Source organism: Protopterus annectens, chromosome 7.part0, assembly GCF_019279795.1.
Source record: "Protopterus annectens isolate FY-2018-M chromosome 7.part0, PAN1.0, whole genome shotgun sequence".
In the NCBI taxonomy this organism is placed as follows: Eukaryota; Metazoa; Chordata; order Ceratodontiformes; family Protopteridae; genus Protopterus; species Protopterus annectens.
In genome coordinates, this window is record NC_056739.1 from 1,155,875,182 (window position 1) to 1,155,894,985 (window position 19,804).

General features: G+C 39.6%; 1 protein-coding gene across 5 annotated transcripts in view; it reads left to right on the forward strand.

Moving 5' to 3' along the window:
* The first annotated feature begins 1,386 nt into the window (after window positions 1-1,386).
* The window catches only part of HERC1 (HECT and RLD domain containing E3 ubiquitin protein ligase family member 1), a 3,987,333-nt gene continuing 3,968,915 nt past the window's right edge, over window positions 1,387-19,804 (forward strand). For all 5 annotated transcript variants that reach the window (XM_044077739.1, XM_044077741.1, XM_044077740.1 and 2 more), the window contains exon 1: window positions 1,387-1,560. The gene's annotated coding sequence lies outside the window, so the exon portion shown is untranslated. The remainder of the gene's footprint in view (window positions 1,561-19,804) is intronic.

The following is a 19,804-nucleotide window of genomic DNA, read 5'->3' on the forward strand; positions in this document are numbered from 1 at the left end:
TCAATGCCAAAAAGTGCATTGTTATCCCTTTTGTTAAAAACTCTGTACTTATGAACTACCACAAAGGCTGCAGTCTTCTTAACGCAGAATGTGTGATAAGAGACCTTGGGACCCAGGTAGACAGTAGTCTCTCCTTTGATAATCACATTGCCACAGTAGTCAGGAAATCCTTCTACATGGCACACATCACAAAAGGGTTCTCATCCAGGAAAAAAGAGGTCATTGTTGCCCTCTACTTGACACTCATTAGACCCATTATAGAGTACAACACATCTGTTGGAATGTACCTCACAAGACATCTGCAGCAGCTGGAAAGGCCACAGAAGTACCTCACAAAGAGGATTACTGGCCTCAGACAGATGCCCTACACTGACTGTCTCAAAAAACTCCAGCTTTACTCTGTAGCATATCGCCTACTCCGAGGTGATCTCTGCCTAACATAAAGGTCAAATGGTACATCACATTCATAGATATTAGATTAGGGCAGCATGTGGCAACATAGATTCAAGGAAAACATAAAGTGTGGGGAAAAGGGTAATGGCAGATCAGTACATTCCCTATCACAGATAAAAAAACCTGATTACTGTAATCTTCAGTTGTGCTAAAATGTGACGGTCTAGATAATTACCCCCAAGTTTACTGTTATTATAATAGAGAGTTGAATTGTGTTATTTTGAAACTCACTGGTAAAAATTCTTCAAGACGGGAGGAAGCAAGATATTACTTCTCCTAATACCTTTAACAGTGGGTGCAGTACTTTTAGAGTTGCAACTCCTGCACTTCCAAATTGCAATCCCTAAATTCTAGGGTTAACAATTTTTAAAAATGCACAAAGTGGGACTTTTTATAAAAAGTTGACTTTTGCAAGTCAGATAATTCCCAAAGTTCTGGACTTACCTTTTTGCAGAATTGGCGTTGTTTATACCGTTTTATATATTTAGGTTCGTCAGACACAGATAATTGCTTTATGCAACTGTTATAGAAAACAGTTTTGCTGTAAAATCTCAGGACAGTCGTCATTTTATAAGCTAAAACAGCTTAAACAGGGATTCTCCTGCGCAAAGAGGGACAATATGGCAAACTCACTAAATTTCTATATTTGTTTAAAAATACCCATTCCCCAAGATACCGCAAGACAGCTGCCACTACCTTCCTTTTTTAATTTTATAATTTTTAAGTCAGACAAGGCTACGATTCAGATACCTTTGTATAACATACAACGCAACACACCAACAAATATAGACATCAGTAAGGCTCAGTATCACTTCCAAAAAAATCGGTATCAAATTGAAATATCTTTTGCATTCCTAACAAGTCAGAGAAACACTATCGCGTGCAGAAGACCACGCCTTGTTGCCCATCACGTCACTTTCCTTAGCCAAAACCAATCTTCACTGACGGCGCATGAATGTGCTTAGTGGGAATAGAAACTGAAGTATTGATTGCGACCGGTATGTTTTGTGTTATACCTGCCCAGGGCGTGGTTTGGGGCGCGGGAGCAGGACTGTTAACTGGGCAAATACAGTTTGGTTAAAAGCATCTTTGCTGAAGGGCTGTCAGGTAAGGGTCTTGTCATTATGCTGTCAGTGAGGTAGCGAGGGCCGCAGAGCGCAGGCCTGAAGAGCATTCACTTACCCGGCGTTAAGCTGTGGTAGCTGTCTAGCCAGCAGACGATGCATTGTTGTAATATGTAAATGATGGATGTACATAATGATGTCTTTCATTTAATGATTAAATGTGCTTCATTCATTTACCATTACTTTACGAAGTACATTTTGTTGTAAGTGATGTACTGTTTTTCTGTTACAGACTTCACCCTGAATGATTTGAGTGTTTGTAAGCTTACATCTGGGTGACTTAGTGTGCATTGTACTTCGATTGTCAAAAACAAGTTTAAGATTCGTGTTTCTTTACATGTGTTTTTTTTTTTTTTTTATTCCGATCAAACAGATGGGGAGTGTAGGGGTACTGCCTTAAAATGCGATCGGGTATATCTAGTCTGGCCCCGAAGCAACAATTGCCTCCTGATTGGGGTAGCTTGTACAGAGTAGGTGCTTGCAGCAGTGTCAAAATTATTTTGATGATGACTATTTACATTCTTGCTGACCGGGTAGATTTAAGAAGGTTTTTTACTTCGTTGGCTGTTAGAAAAATATCAACATACGTTGTGAAGTACAGTGCGGTTGATAGTAGTACAGCTATTTAACGTGGATCGAGAACTTGCTTTAAAATATGTGAAGAAGCTTTACAGATGTTTACTAAAGGAGTCATTGCAATCGCAATTATAGAAGACACACTTTCAAGATCCTTGACTGTCATATGTCTGTAGTGGGAATACATGTAGACAGGGAACCGCCTTTTTATTTAGGAGTGTCCAGCAAGATTAACAAAACAAGATAGCCCACAGTAGACTTAAAACTAAACTGGATGATTAAAAAAAATCATGATTAAAAAAAATCTAGTCAGGTTAACACGCATTGTCCCTGAATAATTAATGAAGTCAAGGGACCCCACCAGCATTACAAGGCCAGACCCTGTCTTTCAGCATTATAGAATCCAACAATTTCATTGAGAATGAAGATATCCTAGCATAATTAGCAGAGAGAATGGTCTCCTAGCTTTATTGTCTGACTTACAAAACTCTAGCAAGTTTAATAGCTTTCTGATAATTAGCCCACTGGCACAGGAGCAGGGTTTCAGACTGTGCTGTCCATGACCCATGTGCATTTAGCAACCTGTGTATTTGAGGACTTGCATTGGAGGGGGGAGTGTCCATCAGTTTTGCTGTCCTTATTTGAGATGAACTAGAAGAGTAGGCTTTTTGAAGATTTGTCATCTGGCAGAGCTTGTAGGCTAGTCATGGCTGTTAGGACTTATGACAGGTTAGTGTGTGTGTGTGTGTGTTTGTGAACATGCTTGTGTGCACCAGTATGGCGCATTACATCTTGAACATTAGGGGATCTATGACATTTTAAGAAATGCAAAAAGCCAGATCATGTATAGTATGATGACCTTGGGTGATACTCAACAGTTTTCATCCATGTGGGTTACTTAAGGTGCCAGCATCATTTTGTGGGATTTTAAGTAATGAAGCTGGAATTCCACCACTTCCTGTGGTTTTGTTATTAGCAAGACTTTCTAGGCCTCATTTAACTTCACTCTGTAGGATGTGGCTCTAGATTAGAGAACATACATTCCTGTCATATACTGTTTCTTTTAGTTTTCTCCTGTCCTGTCTTTATCTTAAGTGTCATCAGTATCATCTGTCTTCTTGAACATGTCTCTTGTTTTTCCCATTCTTTTGTCTTTTTCTCAGTTCCTTGCACTATTTGTTTAATGTACTGCCTTATCTCTTTTGCTATTCCCTGAAACTCTGCATTTAGTTAGTTTTTATTAGAGATTGTATATTAGTGATAATAGGTTCCTTGTATATCTCTTCATGTATTCCTGCCACCTTTAATATTTTTGGTTTCTTTCTGATTCAGTTTATCCTTCTGCTTTATCATGCATATTTTTATTTGGAAGTTTCCACAGTATCACCAGTCATCTTGAACAATTCTTTGTTTTTACCATTCTGTTGTTCTTTGCACTGGTTATTTAATGTGTTTCTCTGTCTCCTTGCTTTTCTCTGTAACACTGCATTAAGTTAGTTTGATAAAGCTGTGTTCATTCATTTCTGCTCTCCTGTTTTCCATGACCATTTCTGAGGGTCTCCACAAACGGTCTTCTTTCCTTCTTGATTCTTTTTCTGTTTGGAATATTTTTGGTGTCACCTCCTCAAGGTTGGCCTTAGGTCAAGTGGTGCCCTAGGCAAAAGGGCTTCACAGCACCCCTGCACACCACCTGGTGCCCCCATCCGGGTCTGTTTATATGATCCAGTTTACTGGAAAAGCACCCCTGCTAGAATGGTGCCCTAGGCGGCTGCCTAGTTGGTCTATGCCTAAGGCCGGCTATGCACCTCCTAGACAGTATCTCCAACTGTAGTTGTTACAGGTGCTCTGTCCACAAGGTCTAATTCATTAAACCTATTTTTTACTTCTACTTTGTATGTGTTTGGAATCGTGTTCGGCTCATATCTCACTAGTCTAGTGTTCTTTAATGTAATTCTAAACTTTGCAACAAGATCTGAGCCACTGTCATCTCCCCTTGTTTTGCTGACTGTATAGATGTCTTCTGTCTCTGACTGCAAAGCACATAGTCTGATTTTGGTGTTAACTATGTGGTGATAGCCTTGTATAAAACGGACTTGTATCGTTGAAGTACAATATTTGCTATGATCCTTGAATTAACTTGCCATAATAGTAGTAGTTTGTATCTTCATTTTACACTCCACGGCCAAATTTGCCTATTATTCCAGCTATAGTTTGACTACCAGTTTTAGCATTTCAGTAATCTATGTTGAATGCATCAATGTTGCTGCAGATCTCTATACAAAGTTAAAGTTTTTCCTGTGTGGCATCTGTATTTGGAGCATAAGCTTGTATCACTGTAGTGTCACAATGCTTACTTTATAGTCTGAGATTGTTGTATATATATATTTTTTTTTTTTGCAACCAAGCACTAATTTTGATATGTTTTTATGAAGTTTGAAGGCTACTCCTTTTGCTTTGCAAGATTCTTGACCAAAGTAGGAGATATGATGATTATCTAATGTAAAATGACCTGTTTTAGTCCATTTTAGTTCACTGATCTCCAAGATGTTAAGGTTATTTTTGACATTTATCCATAGTCACTTCCCTTGGTTCATAATTCTTACCTTCTAAGCTCATGAGGTATGTAGTTGTTGTAGACTTTCCTTTCGTGTCTGAACACCTCCGCCGGTGGGTAGTTTTCCAGCTTTAATCCAGCTGCACCATGAACTCTAGTACTTTAATTACTTGTCCTCTTTTTTTTTTTTTCCAGTAATGTGCAGAATAGTTTCAGACTTGAGGATCTCATGTTCTGGTGTCATTTTGACATGTCCGTAGTGCCTTTTATCTCTGGTTTTCTTGGCAAAAGCACAGAAGTGATTTGACATTATCTTTTTTGGATTGTTTTTCTTCTGATCTCTCTGCCTTCACCTGCCCATCTTGGGTGGCCCCATGTGGTATAGCTCACAGCTTCGCTGAAAACACAAGTGCCTTTACCATGACAAGGTAATGGTCCAGAAGGGATTTTTTTTTCTTTGATTCAGGTTGAAATTTCCATTCCCTGTACCATGCAGTAGCTGTAGCATTTTTTTGTGTGTGTGATTCTCCATTCATCTGTAGAATTGCTAATTCTTTGGGCAGCAGTATAAATGAGGAACTTTGTATTGACTTGTAGTAGGAATTGGTTGGTAGTAGTGGAGCTTTCTGCTTGCTTGCAAAGGGTGTACCTGAGGTTTGTGTTAATTTTAATTCTGTGCTTCTGTTTTGTTGCTACGTAATTGCTTTTGTAACTTTATGAAAGTACCCTGCTCTTCCAGTTTACTTTCTGTTATTCAAGCTATAGCATTTTCTTAATTAAAATGTATTGAATTATTGTTTATCTTTAGGTCAGTGACATCAGAAAGTGTGATGTTGGGGAGCACATAGGCAAATGTAAATGTACACTGTGTGCAGTGGTTCAGATGCTTAGTCTCATTGATTAAGACAGTGTGAGGCATGTTGGTAATAGTGGCTGAAATCTTCCAGTTCACTTAGAAAAGATTGTGGGTCCAGTTTATATGGGAAATTGTGTGCAGATTATTACTGGAGGTTAATTTTGCATGTAGAAGTGAATTTACAACCTGCAGTTGCAAGTTGACATTGTATAACCACGTTATTGGGAATAATAAAAGCAGATTCAGGTTTAGGTAAGCATTGCATGTTTTATCACTGCCACACTTAGGTGATATGGAAGGATTAAGCACAGTGGCAGACACAGTGAAAGTAGTGTCACACATTCTGTTTAAAATGTCAGAGCAACTGTTTCTGGTAAATTGAATTTGTAAACGAAATTAGCAAGTTGACTTGCATGTTGTGATGATGATATTTTTACTTTAAATAATGATCAGTGTTTGGTGTGACACATCGGCTGCATGTGCAGAAATGGGAGGGAAGGGGCATTGTGGATGGGTGAAGAGCCTTGGGTATAAAAGTCAGTAGAGACTTTTGAATGAGACTTTATAAAGCACAAATGAAATCATTAACTTAGAGGTTAATTATTGAAGCATGTTGTAGAACCAGTGTACAGGTAAGGGTTCCTGAAATAATTTCATAGTTCATGGAAGTTGCTGATTGTGCTCCAAAACTGTCAAAATGATGAGGTTTACTACTTAAACATGTTTTGGTAGCTGTTCTGATTGGGTGTGAAGTTCCAGCACACAAAACAGCCATCACAGAATAACATTGATGGTGTTTTGACAGCTTTTATCTTTTGTAGAATGCTTCATGCTAACCACAAAAAAAAGAACTGTTAGAGCGAAGCATCTAACAGCTTTATAGAGCTGTGTGTTGATGAGAGATGCATTTCAGTTTGTCCACTGCTAAATATTCTACAGATTTCACAGCTGTAAAACAATTTGCATTTCTACACTTTTTTTCTGTGCAAGTTGTACATTTGGGAAGATGAACTGCTTGCACTACAAAGCATTATGATTGCGTCTAAATCAGGATAGGTTTAGCCATATATGCTATGAAGAATTACACTCTGGTTTCAGATCATAACCTAGTTGCTAATTTGTTCATGAAGTGGATACAGGAAGTGCATCTCTATTAATTTTGGAAGCGATTGCCCTGAATCCATTCCTTGAACACAAAACTAAATGGAGTTAACAATCATAATCACCTATGTTTGTTTCCGTGACTGTGTTGTGACTTAATTTATATTATGATAGCTAGGTGTAAAATGCACTTTCCTTTAGGAGAAAAATGACTGTTATTATTTGTTGTGGTTTGTTATCAGAGCTTGAATTAAGCTGAAGGTTGATAGATGTTCGTAGCTGTGTACTTGCAAAGCCTTGCTAAATGTGGCTTTCTGTTTTATTTTAGTGAGGACTTTTTTTTTCCCTGATAGTTTGTTGGAGGTCATGGTGATTTTATATTCTAAAGCTTTTCTCCTTGTCTGGTCAGGTTGGTGAGCACATTTTTTTTTTTTTTGTGGATAGGTTTATATTGCTGTTCAATTGTATATATGGTGTCCGTTGCATATGTAAATAACAGGTACTGGTTGATCTTACTGATGTAACCTTGCAAAGTTTTTTTTTTTCTGTTGACTGCTATCCTTGTTTTTTGCCTCTCAGATAATTTTAGATCTATTGTTTGTGCTTGACCTTCAAAATACTTTCCTACATTCTTTATCTGTCTTCAATATTCAAAATGGACAATTCTGCAGATGGCCAGGTACTCTGCTAAGGATGTGTACTACACGTCTGCAGTTTGACTTCTGTTGTGTTTTTGATAGCTGGCTGTCTTGTAGCAGTCCTATTCTTTTTCATTCACCAAAAAGATTTTTATTTTGTGAGAAAGGGGAAAAATAAACACAAGCATTATGCACATTTTGAAGTAATTTCATGGTGCAGTTCATGGTACTGTTTGCGCTTCTTATATCAGTTATTATGCAACAATTTTTATATAAAGTTATTTAACTGTTGGACTACTCAGTAAATAGTTAACAGTACGTACATATTCTCCATACTTGTAATATTTATCCTGTATAAAAGATTCATTCATTTAATGGGGCACCACTGTTCTGTACTTCAGAAACTGCTGCTGTTTTTGTCTCGCATTTGATTTTTATTTACTGTGCAAATATATTATTCCAATTTCTTTATCCTAGACTTCATGAAGGAATAATAGAAATTTTGTAAATTTAAGTTCTGGTTATTTTAGCCAGCTACTTGTATCTAATATTTTCTGAAAAAAAGAGAATAATTATTAGTATTTACATCCTGCATGGTACTGGAAATTTTACTGAGAGCAAATGCATGCATTTGATCAAGCATTATGGACAGACAGTTTAAAGCTTACGCAACTGTTGTAGGCATCTTCCAAGTGTCAAATGTCCCCACTCTGCTTCTACATTTTTTTACATCTCTAGTATATACAGTTGCTTTTATGTTTTGTGGTTCTAGATATTTAATTTCCATTTATATATTTTTCAGGCTAATGAAATAGTAGTACACATAATAGATGTTCATTTACGATTTTTTTTCAAATTACATTTTAGTTTTTCATTAAGTAATTCATCATCATTATAGGTTCATAGGTTCATACTATGCTATCTGCCCTGGGGCAATTATAAGCCTAGCCCGATTCTGTATGGCTTACGCTACCCCTTGATTTGAGTATACTGTGCCCTTTTTAAGGTTTAGTTTACTGTGTCTCTGTCTAATAGTGACACGGGAGTAATCCCTGGGACAAACCTACGATCCCCCATCCACTTATCGAGATTCTTCTTGAAGAGATTCAGTGAGGTGCTCTTCCTCACATGAACTGGAATTGTATTCCAGAGCGAAGGGAGCCTCTGGGTTATGAACCTGTCCCTCCAGCAAGTTCTATTTATTTCTGTGCTGAGGTTCAAGTCTCTCGAGCGTGTGGCTCTAATGGATTTAGATTTACTGAGGTGGAGCATGTCCATTAATTCTGGATTTGACATAGCTTTGTATGTCGGGCATAGATCGCCTCGAAGTAGGCGGTATGCAACTGAGTAGAGCTGGAGTTTTTTTAACAGAGCAGCATATGGCATCTGTTTGATGCCCTTGATCCTCTTGGTGAGATACTTTTGGGGTTTTTCTAATTGCTACAGGTGTTGGGTAAGGTACATCCCAAAAGGGGCATTTTATTCTATAAACAAACTTCCAGAACTAGTAAAACAAAAAAGGCGAACCAGGAACAACTGCAGACCACCGATTTATTTAACCAAAATTGTACTAAGCGCTTTCACCCACACACATCAGGGCATCTTCAGAGTACTCTATGATGGGCCTGATGAGGGATGAATAAAGGGGCACGATTACCTCTCTTGATCTAGATGTGAAACCCTTCGTGATGAGGTGAGCTATGTAGAAGGTCTTTCTAACCACTTTGGCAATGTGGTTTTCAAAGGAGAGATTGCTATCAACTTGGGTCCCCAGGTCCCTAATAACTTTCTCTGTACTTAATGGGTTTCCGCCTATGTGGTAATCTGTGGGCACATTGTTTTTGCCAAAGGGTATGACTATACATTTTTTGGCATTTAGCTTTAAACCATGGCGCTGGCACCAGTTATCTGTCTCTCTGAGACCTTTTTGAAGGATGTTTGTGTCAGCTGGAGAGTTGATTATGGCACCCAGTTTGCAGTCGTCTGTGAACTTGGTGAGCCATAGTCCTCCCACGTTTGCCTGTACCTCGGAAAAGTATATACCGAACAAGAGTGGTCCCAGGACAGAACCCTGTGGGACGCCACTTGTGACCGGTTTCGAGTCTGACATGGCTCCAGCAACTCTCACTCTGTGGGTTCTGTCTTTGAACCAGTTTGCGACCCATCTTGTGACATGGGGGTTTATATTTAAGCTGGATAGCTTATCTATGATGCCCGAGTGGGGTATTGTGTCAAATGCCTTTGCAAGGTCCAGATAGACTGTGTGGACTACCTTCCCTTCATCTATGGCTTTGGTGACTGTTTCAAAGAAGTCAACCAGGTTCAAAAGGCAGGATCTGCCCTTGACAAAGCCGAACTGGGTAGGATCTAGTGTCTGTAGGTCCCCAATGTCTTTGTTTATGAGCTCCATGATGATCCTCCCCATAGCCTTGCAGAGTAAGCTAGTCAGGCTTATGGGGCGATAGTTTCCAGGGTTCGTAGAGGCTCCACCTTTGTGGAGTGGGGCCACTGTTGCTGTACGCCATTCTGTGGGCACATATCCTGTAGTGAGGCTGAGATTGTATAGCTGTTTTATTTGAGGGATTAGTTCCTCTTGTAGTTCATGTAGGACGCAACCTGGGACGCCATCTGGTCCCATGGAAGCAGTGTTTTTTGCTTTGGAGAGGGCAGCCTTCACCTGAGCATCTGAGATGTTTGGGAGGCAGCCCTCTGCTGGGATAGATACTTGCTCCTTTGGGGGAGGGGAGAAGTTTGCACTGAACCTGTCTGCCAGGATATTGGCGATGTCTGTGGGTTCAGTGTATTTTTGTCGCTTAGAATCAACTCAGAACAAGTCTGGGAGTTGCATCCCAGGTTTCTAACATAACTGAAAAAGCCTTATGATTGTCTTTGGTGTCCTGTGCAATTTTTCTCTCGAAGCTGGCCTTGGAGGATTTTATGAGGATCGTAATTTTTGCTAGTACTGATCAGAGATGCCTTCCCTATTAGGGATTTTGCTCTATCATGTAGCAGCTTCCTCCTTCTGTTGTACAGTTTATTTATGGCAGGGGTCCACCAGACTGGACGCCTGCCTTTGGATGATTGGGTCTTGGTTTTGTTTGGGATAGCATGATCCATGCATTCCTGGAGATGTCCATAGAATGCATTTATATAGGATTCTGCAGTTTGGGCTGTAGTTTCCACTGGCCCTGGGGCCTTGAAGGATTCCACTTCGCTTTTGAGAAGTTTTTCACTGTGGTTTTCTGGGCTGGGGGTGGGGTCGGGATGTGGACATCCAGTGAAATTAATTTATGGTCTGATCTTACCAATGAGGGATATACTTCTGGTGTGGACAATAGAGTCCCCATGTTGGTAATGATCAGGTCTAGTATGTTGTCCCCTCTTGTGGGAGTGGTGACTAGTTGTTCCATAGCATTTGAGTTTATAATTTCCAGGAATCTTTGGGCTAAGGTGCTGGGGCTGGAGTAGTGCTCCCAGTCAATGTTTGGGTAGTTGAAGTCGCCCAATATGATGGTGTTCGGAGAGATCTTCATGTTCTCCAATGTTTTCAGGAAAGCCGAATGGGATTCCTGACTTTGAGAGGGTGGTCTCTAGGATGCTATAAACTGAAAAGCAGTCTTGCCCACTGTTAGTTGCACATGGATGGTCTCCGATACTTCGTGCAATGCCACTAACCTGGAGGTGTGGATATCCTTGATAAATATGGAAACTCCCCCTCCTTTTGTGGTTCGGTCTGGGTTTTGGGGCCGAAAAGCATGATACGAGGTATAGCCTGGTAGTGCTTGGGTGCGCTCTCGAGCCTTGAACCAGGTTTCTGTCACTGCACAGATATCAATGTTCTCCATACTGAGGAGAGCTTCGAGTGCGTGCATCTTGAGGTTAAGACTTCTGGCGTTTAGCAGCATTACCCTTAGTTTCTTGTTCCTTGTGCTGTCTATGGGGGTGGGTTTGACTTTTGAGCCTTGCCTAAAAAAGGCACTATGGGGGTGGCAAGCGCCTTTGCCAATATCTGAAAGCCCAGTGGTGACAGGTGCAAGCCGTCCCTAGCGAAACAACGTGGCTTGTTGAGCATGTCATCCCAGGCTGACAGACACTGGATCCCTTTTGAATGACACCAAAATTTTAGCCAACTAAGTCGATCATTTTGTCTTTGTACTGTGGCATCATTCTAGGTGAGGGTAAGATGCTGCTCAAGGTCAGGGTCATACCAGCCTGGGCTACATGATCAGAGAGCTCCTCTATGTCTCTTTTCATGTAGTCCAGGGAGGTACGTCTCAGGTCATTCACACCAGCATGTACAATGACTGAGTCATATTTGTATTTGCTTTGGAGTGACCTGAGTGCTTGCGTTATGTGTCGGATCCTAGCACCCGACAGGCAGCTCACCATGACCTTCTCTTTATTCAGCCTGGTGAGCGGGACGTCAGTGTGTCTGACAATAGTCACCTATAACAAGAGTATCAGGTGTGTTATTCAGCCTTAAGGGCTGTGGCTGCTTGGCATACTGACTTTGTGGGTTATGTGTTGTGTGTGTTTTGTTTTGAGGTAGCGTTTGCTTGGATGTCTGCTTTGGAGGTCTCTGTTGCTTAGGTAGATTTTTATTTAGAGCCTCCAGTATGTTTTGTGTATTTATGTGTTTGGTTCGCTGATGTGGTGGGACTATGTGATACTGGAATTGTGTTGTGTGAGGTTACCTTCTCCTCCTGACTGGTTACACCAGTTTTGAGATGAGAGAGCTCAGCCTCCAGTTTGGCTAAATAGTTGCATCTCTCACATATATTTGAACCTGTTTGGAGGAGGAGAGGGTTGTCCGTGTACATGAGACAGTTGTAACATTGCCTCAAAATTCCCAGATTCACCAGCTGGACTGGAGAGGAAACCATTGACTGACCTTTGGACATGCTAGAGTAACAGGGAAACTGAATTTAAGACGGACCAATAGAGGACAGGGTAATCGTAGAGAGTATAAGAGTAAGTAGTGCTTATGGTTTAATAGTGCTAACTTGTAGGATTACTTAATTGGACCAGTGAAGGGCCTTAGAATGAGAATATGGTGTTTAAATTGAGAGATAGAGCAGTTCTAAGGGAAAAAGTGAAGAGCAGACTTTGTGGAGCCAGGAATAGTTTAAACCCAATTAGGCAGCACTGCCCGTTGTTGCGCTATGGTTTTAAGAGAGGAAGATGAAGGAGTTTTGGAATTGACCCAAAATGGCCAATAAAACTACAGTTTCAAGTCAGTAACCACTCCCACAGGGGCAGGCAGGCCGCTGAATGTTTTTCACTGCCACTAATCAACAGAGAGACTTTCCCTTAGCCCAAACAAAAAATGGCCTCACAGAAACTTACAAACACTTCAAGAACAGCAAGCCTGTAACTGAACTTTTTTAAATCTCAGAAAAGTGGGGAAAAAAAGCAAGATTTGTTTTGTGTTTTTGTTTTTTCAGAGATAGCAGAGGTTAACAAGTATCAACAAGTTATAACAGTGCAATAAATGACCCCACACAATGCAAGTTTTGAGAAAAAAACGATTTTAAAAATAACTGCAAACAGGAAATTCAGTAAACAGCTGTAGGTTGTGCTCTAAATACAGTTACTAATGCAGAAATCAAATTTAACAAGCCAAAAAATGCTCAAAATAGGCAGCTATGCAGAAAAACTTAGCAAATAAACAGAGGAAAAATACTTAGTCTCAAAAGTGGCTCCTTTCTTCTCTCAGCGTTTTCTCCTCTTGGTGGGTGCTTCACCAACAGCCAACAAGCCTGAAAAGACGCCAAAACCACGAGGCAACCAGGTTTTAAGAGAGGAAGATGAAGGAGTTTTGGAATTGACCCAAAATGGCCAATAAAACTACAGTTTCAAGTCAGTAACCACTCCCACAGGGGCAGGCAGGCTGCTCAATGTTTTTCACTATCACACCCCTTTTTCCTATATGGGGTCAGGGTATCGTGTTAACTGTTGCCAACTCTTTTAATTCAGTGCCACACTCATGCCTGACTGTCGCAGATCTTCTTTCACACAGTCCATCCACCTCTTTGTTGGACGTCCTCGCTTCCTCTTGCCTTCTTCCTGTCTGTCCCAAGTCTTTCTCACCAGATTGTCTTCTGTTTTTCTGCACGTGTCCAAACCACTGTAATCTGTTCTCTTTGATCTTTTCTGCAATTGTAGCTACTTTGGCTTCTGCTATGTCCTCATTTCATCTGTCAAACAGTGTGCATCCTACCACCCTTCTCAGACACTTCATTTCCATCACCTCTAGTTTCTTCAACTGTTCTGCCTTTACTGCCCAGGGTTCTGTACTTTACAGTAGTACTGGTCGCTTCACTGTCTTGTACACCTTACCTTTCAGCTTCTTTGGCATTCTTCTTTCATAGACTAGACCCAACACTTTATGCCAGTTGGCTGCAGCCCCTTTGATTCTAGCTTCAACCTCTTCATTCAGACTTCCCTTCTCCTCAACCACCCCTCCCAGATACTTGAAGCTGTTTACTTGTTCCACTATCTTCCCTTTTATCTCTGTTTTCAGCTTCTTCTGATTTCCCCAGTTTGCTGCCATTACCACTGTCTTATCTGTGCTTTAATTTCATCCCATGTGCCTTCAGTTTTGCATTCCATTCTCCTATCCTTTGCTGAAGTTCTAGTCTTCCTGTAATGCCACATTGTCTGCATACAGCAACTTTGTTGATCTGTGCCCTCTGACCTGTTTGCTAATGTAGCCCATCATCAGTGTGAACAGCAGTGGGCTCTGAATCCTGGTGTATACCCACTCCCACTGGGAATCCCTCTTTGAGGCCGAACACTGTTTGTACTTGTGTCATTGGGTACTTGTACATAGCCTGCACTAATTCTACCCATGTTTCTGGGACTTCAAACTACCGTAGTACTGCCCATACCAACTTTCTTAGGACCTTGTCATATGCTTTCTCCAAGTCCAAGAATATCCAGTTGGATTCTCTCCTCATCTCTAGCTTCTTTTCAAGTATCTGTCTCACTGCAAACATCGGGTCAGTTGTGCTGCATCCTGATCTGAATCCAAACTGCTCATCTCTCATCTTGCATTCTACTTCTCTGTGTATCCATTTATCAGTCACCCATTTTTCATTAGGTAATTGTGTCCGGTAATTCTGTATTGAACATGGATAATGTCCTTACTATTTTTATATAATTTTATACGTTAAACAGTCAGTAATAAAAGCGGTTAAGGTGGATTCCAAGAAGTATTGAGAATTTGTTCTCTTGTGACTTGTATCGTTTTCCAGGGTCCCTTGGATATGTTACATTCCTCCTGTTATTTTCTGTGTTTTAACATTTGCACCTTTTACACAATTATATGAAGCTAAGAATTTTTTTCCATCTGTTATATTTTCATCTTAAATTGTTGATGTATTTACTTCCAATGGAAATTAAGTGAATAACCAACTTTTAAATTTAATATGTTGTGTAGATATTTGGAGATGGATTAGTTGTATTAAACTGAAAGTAATTTGTTATTAATAACCAAATCTTGTTTAATGTCAGCTCATTTGATTTGGTTGTTTTAGCTTTCCTGCTTTCTCTTGAGCCTCACTTTTCCTCTTGAACATTATTCTGCATGTTTTGTTCCCACAAATTCCATTTATTTCAATGTAGTTTGCTTTTTCCCTTATCTTAAGATTTTACTTCCAATTCCTATATCTTCTTGTCAGTGTTCAGTATTTCAGTTAGTTGATTTATAGTTAGAGTTCCATTTTCTAGTGATTGCTTTTTGGCAGGCATTACAATGTCAAGGCAGTTTAGATCCTGTGTCCCAGCTCAAAACAAATCATATCCTTGGTTACAGCATTTTGCTCCCCCAATGTTTTTTGACAGACTGCACTGTAGTTTTAAAATCTACCAGTTGATCACATTCCTAAAAAACATGTATCCATTTACCTCTCCCTTTCCCATCACACCTCCAGCATTGGCTATCTAAAGAGAAATTCTTTGAAGTCTACTCATGGTATAAAAATACCTATGCAAACACTTTCAAACAAAAAATCCTAGACCTTCTGGACTTTGTTGCTTACTTGGGAGCCATACTTATGTCCTCCCATTGTTGCTTTGTAAATAGCGTGCCATATTTTAAATGCCGTTTATAATTATTCCTTATTCAAACATCAGCTTCTGTTCTAGACTTGACTTAAAACTCTGATACAGCTAATCTTTCACTTAGTTCTTCCCTATCCCTTTCTTTTCGCTTATACTCTGCCTTCCCTATCAAGGATTGATAAATCTCTAATCTGCAGTGCAAATTTTTGATTTGCGTCATCCCACTCTATTACCTTTCCCTGTGTGATTTGCTCCCAATGTCTTAGCCAGTTTTCTTGTATCCTTACTTGGAGTTGCCTCTTGGCAAAATCTCCTTTATCCATTCCAGTGTACACTTTGGTTCTTAGAATTCTTTCTGCAGCTTGAAGAATATAGTAATCTGTGTTGCTGTTACTCTCCTTAACCATCTGCATCAAAAATCCTACATCCTCTTTATTTCTAGCCCCCCCCTTCATCATCCCTTTCCACTTTGATTTATAACCTTCTGCTTGTGTTATGTACGAGTCTTCACTGCGTATCTATCCATACAAATCAGGTAATCCTAAACTAGCTTGTTCTGTGGGGAGGATCAACTTTTCCCACTTAATCATAGTACCACCACTGCCCTCATAAGTTTCACAAATACAGCTGACTAGCTGAGAAGTAATGGCCAAGTAGTATCCTCCATCTTCCTAGACATGTCCAAAGCATTTGATACAGTTTCCCACCAAAAACTTCTCTATGAACTCTCTACTCTAAAACTAAGTGAATCTGCCCTAGCATGGTTTAATAACTACCTGTCTGACCGACAACAAGTAGTCAAATGGCAGTGTTAGCTCTCCTCTCTCTTACCTGTCACCTTGCGTGTTCCACAGGGATCAATCCTAGGCCCACAACTCTTCACTATCTTTTACCAATAAACTACATACTGCTACCATCATACAGTATGTTGATGACTCCACGCTCATCTGTACTGCACCCTCACTTTCTCAACACCAGTAGATAACCCAACAGTCCTCAGCTGTAGAATCGTGGCTCGCTGACTATCAGCTAATTCTGAATCCCAGTAAAGCCAAACTAATTCTGTTTTCAAGATGGAAAAAACCCAGACTGCCCAGCTTCCTTTATAATTTATTCATCCAATAATACTAAGATAGATACTGTACCACAAACAAAGCTACTCCATGTCGTGGTTGATAATAACATGAAGTTCAACAAACATTATTACTATCTATTAAAATGATTCATAAAAACTAGGTTCTCTATACAGAGTTGAACCATATCTCACCAACGCTGCTTGTATCTTCACCAACCTGAAAAAAAAAACAGACCTAGCTAAACTAGAAGCCTGCTACAATAAGGCAGCCAGATTCACCTCAAACTCCCCATGTAGATAGAGCTGCAGAGTGATGCTATGTCAACTCAGTTGGAGCTCTGTCAACTCTGCTGGAGCTCTGTGTCAACTCAGCTGGCTAGAGTTACCCAACCTCTTAATCGTCACATAACTTACAACTGCCCATGGAGTGATGCACCAACCTGACAAGTATCCAGCACTGCATAATCTGCTACTACCCTACTCTAAGACGACACCTGAAATCTTGTGACAAATTTTTACTACAAGTAACAAAAACTTATAATAGTTTCAGAGATTCGCTCTACTCCAGCTATATCTCCTGGACTTAGAATGTGTTGTGGGATAGAGTTCCAACTGTCGTGAACCCTTACATTTCAAAAAACTTCGTAGGACACACTTGACCAACTCCTGGCTTTGCTCTGCTCTACCCTTGGCTGATTATACCTCCTGTACCATAGCCTTTACACTAACACCTTCCCTTCCTACTCAATAGAATTTTGGATACTTTATGTACTCTTGACACCATATTACTATCTTTTATACCACTGTTAATTCAAATCCTCCCCCCCCCCACACAGTCCTCCTTTCGTCATCTCTACCTCATCCCATCGCCGAATACCACTTAATAACCCAACTCATTTTTACTACACACCCTCACATATGTCTTTTCCCTCATCTTCCTGTCTCCTCCACAAACTCTCCTACCATCTGTACCATGCAACATATAATCAGTAAATTCATCTCTGTCTTTACTGTTACACTGCTGCTGTCATCTATTATTATCATCACAGGTCATGTAAATATTCAATATGATCATCAAGTTTGTATTATTCACTGTAAATATTTGCATACTAGTGTGTTAGCTTTAACCACTTTTATGTTTGTTTGATGTCATGAACTTCCAAATATTGTACTTTGTAAATAATATGAACTCTATCCAGTTGTATATTGGAACTTTTTTCCCGGGCCTCTGCTGAAAACGGGCAACTGCCCAGTCGAACCTCCCTGGTAAACAAATGTCATATAAATAAATAAACTAACACTGAGATGTCCCTTCTGGGTTCCCTCAGGCACAAAATATCATTTGCAAATGAAGCCAACTTTTCTTGAACACCTTACCAATTATATCCTTAAATTTCTGAGTCCCTTATTTTCTTTACCAGTTGTTCTAGATATAACATAAATAAGAATGTGGAAATAGGACACCTCTGTATAATTCCTCTCTTCAGACGCAGCTTATCAGAGAGGAACCCTCCCACTTGATTTTTGCCTCCAATCCCTTGCATATCCTTCTAATTAACCTTAGTATTGCGTCAGGAAATGCAAATGCCTCCATTGTTCTACTCATAAAATCCCAGCTTACTGTGTCGAATGCTTTTTCTGCATCAAGACCCCCCCCACTAACAACTGTAGTTTTTTTTTTATATTTTTGCTTTCCTGTGGATCATTGTTCTGTTCATTTTGTCAAATGTTTGCCTCCCCTCCACAAAACCACATTGCCCCATATCTATCAGTTTTGACACCAGCTTTGCCATTCTTTTAGCCATTATAGTCATGAACACTTGATAATCATGGCTTTTAAAATGAAATGGGTGTATATGAAGCTGGATCTGATGGGTCTTTACTATCTTTAGGTATTACAGCCACCACAGCTTTTTCCAGGTTGTTGGTGGCTCCTCTCCTTTTTAAAATACTGTTAAACAAATCCTCCCAGATCTTTTATCACTTTCTTTCCTCCAAGGTTCCAAACTTTGACGGGAATACTATCTCTTCCTGGAGACTTTCCTGCAGATTGCTTATTTATCACCATTTTTATCTATTTTAATTGTTATGGGTAGATGAAGCTTGACAACTAACTGTGGCATATTTGTCTTCCATAAATATTTCTGTTTGAGCTTTTTTTTTTCCCCCCACTTCTCTGCTTTATATAAATTTGCGTACAACTTTTGCAATATCTGTAATACCTCTAAATGACCTCTGGTTATATTTCTAGTTATAGATTCCCCAAGTTTGGTGACAACCCCTTCTACTTTCTGTTGCACAAGTCGTTGTTCCAAAAGTTTTTCTGTTCTGGAGTTAACAAAACTCACTTAACAGCAGTCTTTCTAAACTCATGTATATTATACAGGTACTCCCTTAGTCTCTCTTTAGCACTCTGCAATTGCTCCTCTTCTTATTATTTGAAATTCTCCTTATTTTGTAATACTTCAGTGATTGTTAGTCATGTCTAAATAATTCTTATTACTTTTTAACCACTTCTCTTTTTCTTTTATTTCTACTCTATTTTAAACTCCACTTTCATTTTATTCCACTCACTATGTTAACTTCTGGAGTACTTTCTATTTTTCCTAATAACTCCCAGGTAATTTACACTACTTTCCTTAAAGGGATAGTCCCAGAGATTTTTTTGTTTTTAATTGTAGTCTTTGTTTACATTTTTAGTTTGGCTTTCTGAGCATTTCAAGTTTCAATGGTCTTAGTCAAATTTCATCTCAAATTGCAGCTGTGCTCACAACAGCACTCACTGAGTTATTCATTAGTTTCACCTGTGCTTTTTTCTTTCAGGAATTTTATGATTTCATTTGCTACTACCTTGCAGGAAAACATATGAGCAATGTAGAGCTAAAACGTTATGAAATGAACAGAAAACTCAGTTTACTATTTTATTTTGTGTGGATTTCTGAATGCTAGCCAAGTGCTATGACTGCCCCTTGCTCTGTAGAAAGCATCGGAATGATGCAAGTTTTGAACAGTACTAGAAGCAGTTTTACCACAAACACAAAATGTAATAATTAAGGACTGAAAGCTTTGACAAGAGCTGAATATTGTTAATTGTGTTAATCAGAGGGCATGAAAACAGGGCTACATGAAGTAAATTGAAACCAGGAGTAGGGTTGATGATGACGTGGTTGTGGGTGGTGACAAATGGAAGGTATCAGGGCAAATTTCTTTTGCCCAGAATTTGACTGTGGGCTTGTTCCTCTCTCTCTCTCTATCACGTAAGTGTGGAAGTGTCAGTGTCTCATCTTTACTTCATTACTTTGCATTTTTATCTTGGTAATTATTTACCCATGATCTGAAATAGTTATTGGAGTTTTCAATTAA